Source organism: Lactuca sativa, chromosome 6, assembly GCF_002870075.4.
Source record: "Lactuca sativa cultivar Salinas chromosome 6, Lsat_Salinas_v11, whole genome shotgun sequence".
NCBI lineage: Eukaryota > Viridiplantae > Streptophyta > Magnoliopsida > Asterales > Asteraceae > Lactuca > Lactuca sativa.
Window position 1 is genome coordinate 119,236,228 of NC_056628.2, and position 6,430 is coordinate 119,242,657.

The window sequence follows — 6,430 nt, forward strand, 5'->3', positions numbered from 1 at the left end:
TTTTTTGAAAATATTGTTTTGGAACTGAATGATGAAAGTTTAATTGGAAAATTCGTAATGTGATGAAACCCTAATCTGGGTTCACGACGTGGACCAGTAGTTCACGACGTGAACTCAGTAGATCAGGATTATCGAATTTTAATCTTGCTTATTTTCGAATTCAAGCTTTATCTTGCATGGATAAATACCTAATTGGATTAAATCTGGAAAAATTAAATATTATTTAAATGTGTTTATTTAAATTTGAATATTTATGGATAAATATTATTTAATCATATTTTAAATTTGAATATTTATTATTATTTAACGGTTTTAAATATTTTAATATTATTTGTAATAGAGATTTATAAATTTGAATATTGCCCCCTCGTGATTTATTAATTGTTAGCTTGTTCAACTCCCGGTAGTCAATACACATCCAAGGTGAGCTACTCGGTCGGATAAATCCATTGTCTAACAGCTCTTGCAGCTATGTAGACAACTCCTGTATCTCTGGTGGGGCTAATTGATATGGTGTCTGGCTATTGGGGCTGCACCAGGAACCAGATCGGTCCAGAACTCCACCCGCCTCTCCGGAGGCACCCCAAGTAAATCCTCCAAAAACACGTCCGGGTACTCTCGAATAATTGGCACTCCATCAGCCGTTGCTCTATTGTGACACCCGCTAAAGCGGAAACAAGAGGCGTGGTAGTATAAAGGGTTTCATAGCAAAAGTTAAAAGACAAAACCAACCATAGTATTAAAAATCATTACAATTTTACAATGGGTTGGAAATTTTTTTAAAAGAAATTACAATGTAAATTGAAATACAACACATGCGAATGCTCTTAAAAGTGATGTGTCCCTAAGTGCCACTTACTCGATGATTCCTAAAAAAGCATGTAAAACCAGCGTCAACTATAAAAATAGTTGGTGAGTACTCACAGATTAAAAATAATATAAGTTTCATGAATCAAAATCAAAGTTTTGATAGAGTTTTCCATAAATAAAAATATATTGCAAAAATGAGTAAATAAGTTTGTATAAACAAAGTTTGTTGCCATCATGAGAAATAAAGTTATATACACTCTTACTACTCAAGGGTGTGGGAAACTACATGAAAGGTGTAAACTATAACATCAATACATATATAAGAATATAAGTGTATATGCATAGTTTAGTTCAAGAATGTAAAATGGTTTTGTAAGACATGCAAGGGTTTTGAACACATAAAAGTGACTTGATGTCATTTTGATAAACATTTCAAAAGTAATACATTTGATAACAAAGTATTTTAAAGATAGAAAACCATTTCATGCATCACATTTTGTAGTATGTGAAATCTGTTAAATGACAAATACAATTATAAAATACATATCAATGATTTAATAACATGTTTGTTTCTACTTGTATTCCCCCCCTTTTTAAAGCATTTAAAATCATTTAAAACATTGATTAGGGTATGAACTCACCTGTAGTTGGTAGTTTAGATGAACTGGACGGTGTAGGATTGTTAGGTGTCAAGTGAGGACTTGTACACACACTACGATTCTAATGAACATATAATCACACATATATGCACTCAATTAGACTTAAATTACTAATTGATAATGTTAAGACATCCTAGAACATAATAAACACTATATATAAGTGCTTTAAGACATCACACATGGAGTTTATGGTTGTAAACTCTTGAGTTTACGGCCGTAAACTCCCAACCATGGGTGTATTGTGTGTTTTAAAGTTCCAAATGATTCCTAGAATTATTCCAACTTGGTGGTTAAATTCTTGGAAGGGTTTAAGGCCTAGAAACACTCCTTAGAGGAGTTTACGGCCATAAGGCCATTTCCTTTGGAGTTTACGGTTGTAAACTCCCTTGGAATGGTGTTCTTGTTGTTTTCAAGCCTCATGCATAAGTGGTATAAGTTCTAGGCTTTTAATCCAAACATATGAAGACTCTTGACACACTTTGGTGCCCCTTTAATGAGTTTACGGCCCATAAACCATGTCATGGCCGTAAACTCACTTTGTAAGCTGATTTTGTTGTGTTTAAGGCCCTTGATTTAATGGGAACAAGTCTAGGTAAAAGTCTAAGGCCTTAGGTGCCTTAAAAGCACCATTTTGAGCATGAACTTTGGAGTTTACTGCCTAAGATACTCTTGGGCCATGAACTCCCAAAATTGGGTGATCCTTGCTTGATTTCATGTCCCTAATACACTCCTATACAAGTCCAAGGCAGTAGTATATCACGGGGGACAGTCTAGGCTCTGTTTCGGGAGTTTACCGCCCAAGAACACCTTGGGGAGTAAACTCCTAAATCTAATGATTTAGCTATGTAATCTATGTTATGAACACATTTAAAGATTTCTAACACTACTAGAAAGAGTTACTCATGTTTTGGTATAAAAACCCGAAGATCCGTGAGAGAGAAAATGGCTTTTCTCTAGTTGGAAATGCGAATAATGAATGAATTTGGTTCAGAATTCTATTTATAGTCCTGAGATATTTTTGGCAGAAAATAATTTTATTCCCGAAATGACCTCTAATATAATAGAGTGATGGAATAATAGAGTTGCACTAAACTCTAGTGCATCCACTCTCCTGATATCTCCTGAAGTGTAAACCCTGACATATTCAAACTTAAACGAAAATGTCTGAAAATTAATTGTGACTGTTATAACTTCTATTGAATTGATACTGTTTGTACAGAATGGAAATTTCGGGTTGTCACAGATGCTTCTAGTAATATCAGATGCAATGAACTCCCACATACCATCATCAAACTGTTCGGAACCCATACCCGAACCAGACCTAGATCCAGAACCTCCTGCTCCCTGACGTGTCATCACCATTCAGAAACAAACCATACAACCATCAGGATCATGAATACAAATTTATGACATTTCACATTCTACAAGCCCCCTAGTTTCCTCGTGGCTCTCCCCGAATCGAGTATGGATCTTCTGCTTTCAGTAGTACAGGCCCATACTACATTCAACATCTATTCATACTTTCCTTGAGGATTGCTTTAAATATTCCAGGTTACTTTCTACCCAAACATATACTAGAAATCAGATAAGGCTCCTGGCACTAATCTCTTCCTAGACACTCTCTAGGACACAACTCTCCCACTCACTGCCCTTAACTGCCAAAAGGACTTCCATGAACTTCCTCTAACTAGCTCACGAATACTGTTACATATTACTAAAACCAGATAATTCTTCGAATGAGAGGTCTTACGTTACAACGGTTGGACTCAAACAAGAGCTGCGCAGTAGATCCAAACCTAACCTTCTAAAATTATTTGGTTTGCATAACATGTAACTTGGCGCATTCACTCACCAGTTAACTGAAGTTAGTTAGAACTCCTAGAAGCATGAAGCAAGCAACATTCGGGTTTCGGGTAACAAGAAGCAAACATACCCTAATCAAGCCATCCTATCATTGAAAGATCAGCACTAGATGCAAACCTACAAGCTCCTACAACAGGCATCTAAGGCATCTCTCCTAGCATCTTATCATGCAAAATTTGATCAGATCCCTAGCCCTAACTAGCATGCAATTCACTAATTCATAAATTAATTCATAGCAGATAACATGTATGGGTATCTTGGGGAAAACTTACTTGAGCTCGGCCGATTGCACACATCACACTTCTTGTCTTTTATTAAAATTCTAAATTTTTTAAGAAATGTTTTTCTTATGAAAATCTATCAAACCCTAGATTTGAGTTCAAACATACCCGAGAGTGTGTCCGAATACCTCAAACCAAAGCTCTGATACCAACTTGTAACATCCCGAAAATACGACTAAAAATTTCATTTTTATGTTTACCAAATTCATAAATACAAAACATCATTGATTCTAAAATTATGTGAACACAAAATAGTTATAGTGTATAATCAAGAGAATTCATAGGAAAACATTATCATAGCATAAGCCCCAAAATCTCTACTGCTGAAAATCATAGTGCGATGCGACGCGATCAAGCCGGCCCCTTCCCTTTCGAGCTGGAAGTACCTGCAACACAAATTGAAACAACACAAAGCTTAGTGAGTTTCCCCCCACCATACCACATACAACAACAACATAATGTCAGGCATATTTGGGTGCCTGACCTACCTTGCCGAGCATATCTGAGTGCTTGACCTACCCTTCCATGAATATCTGGGTGCCCGACCTACCCTCCGATCTATTTCAACCGGTTACACGGTCTGTTTCACCCCTACCACTACTACATAATAACATACATAAATCACATGACCATTAAGCAATACGTGAACAATGATAAGTATCATACAGACAACCATCATACTATGCAATAAATAAAGGGCCGACCTTGGTGCCTTTGACTCGTAACATTCACGAAGGGAGACTCACCTCAATCGTGAATGTCAAATCGTACTCCACAGATCACTCAGGACTCCTCTCCCTATAGCACAACAAACTTCCTAATTAGTCGTTGGATCTAAACCTGACCCCAAGGTCCAAACCCTTATTCATATCAGAAGGCAAAGGTTCCCTAATCTTTGCCCTATTGGGCGTCTTCTTCCCAAGCCCAACTTTCAAAAGAAAAAGTCAAAGTCCAACCAACTAAGCTTTAAGGCCCAATAAGGCCTAATACCATAAATCCTAGGCCTAGGCCCAAATACCTTAGTCCATAGGTGGGCTTGAGGACCAACAATTCGAGGACCAATATCCTATAGCCCAAAACAACTTTTAATCCACTGTATGCGTACGCGCGACGTGTACGCTGGGCTTGACCAGATACAAGAGGTTGAACCAGTATGCATAGCGTACCAAGGAGTATGCGCAACGTACTAGCCAGACACCTAAGAACTTTCTTGTGACTTAATCCATTAAGTCCTAACATCTAAAACAATGATCTAGGCCCCTAAAAACGTCCTAAACCATAAAATTATATACTCTATGCTTTTTCATGCATGGATGGGATTAAAACACAAATTAAGTCCAAAAGCTCACTTAATTGCTATCTAACACTTGCATAGTTGAGGCTAAACTATCAAGGTCCGATTTTTATGGCTCTAAACACCTCCAAGAGCCTAAAAGGATAACTCATATGGACTGAAAGGTCATTTACGCAAAGAACCTCAAATATAGGACCAAAATGTAACATAAAACACCCCAAAACTAGATCTAAGCATCCAATGGTTAAGGTTTAAGCTTTATATCTCAAAAAGGCCAGAAATGATGCCAAACTTTTGGATCTACAAGCCCTCTTCACATCCTTGCTTCCTCTCCAAACTCCTTTTTCTTCAAAACCACCAAACAACACCAAAAATGCACAAGATAAGCTTAAAACACATGCAAGAGGTCTAGGGTTCGATTCTAACACTCTAAGAGTGATGGAGGCTGAGAGAATAAGGGTTAGGAGGAACATAAAGCCTTTAAATAGGGTGTAAACCCTAAAAATTAGGGTTTGGTTCTGGCCATACTACGCCCAGTGTACGTGTAGCACCTGGTTCTTGGTACGTATTCTTTTGTTTAAGTATTTTTCATTTTGGCCTTGGACTCGGAGAGTTGAAGGACCAACTCGCCGGGTAGAAGCGGGATGAGACGCAGAGTTTAAGCTATGGACTAGACGAGTCGGGTTCCGGACTCGGCGAGTAGGACCTATCTGGACAAGAAACCCTAACCCGAGGGTTTGCACCCTATTTAAACACCTTAACTCGGCCTCCTTCGTCCCATTTGCTCCCAGAAGACCCCCATAGCAAACCCTAGCCGTTATTTAAGCAATCTAAGGCATTTGGAGTGATTTTGGTGCTTTTGTGATCCAAGGAAGGAAGCAAAAGCTTGAAGGATCAAGAGGAGGCTAGAAGGATTCGGTTTTGAGCATCATTGCAGTCTACAGAAGGTATAAAGTCTATACCTTGCTTGCTCTTTTGATAGATCCCATTTTGTGGAGTTTTAGGGCTTTTCTAAGCCATTTTGGTCACCAACCATTATTGCAAGCATGGTTGGGGGTTGATGTTTCAGATCTAGGTCCTTAGAGGGATTATAAGGCAAAAAGGAGTGGCTTTTGCACTCAAAGAAGGCCCCATGCATTGTAAGAGCTTGTTTTAGGACCTTTTGAGCTCAAAGTCCCATGCAAGCAAATAAAGGTTGTAACTTTATGTGCTAGATCGAATGTAGAAGCATAGATCTATCTTTTGATCAAGGGTTGTACATCAGAAATCGAAGATTTAGTGAGAGGATGTGGCCGACTTGACGAGTCCATTCTTGGACTCAGCGAGTCCAAGGTTTTGTCCCATATCAGTTGAGGGTCGAAAGGACCCAGTTGAGTGTGGAAAGGTTTTAGGGAGTCCCGGGGAGTGACCCGACATTCTGGACTAAGACATTGTTCTGGAAATTCATGGGACTCGGCGAGTGCATGAGCAGACTCGGCGAGTCCAAGGCAATCTTCTTAAGGATGAAGATGAACTCGACGAGT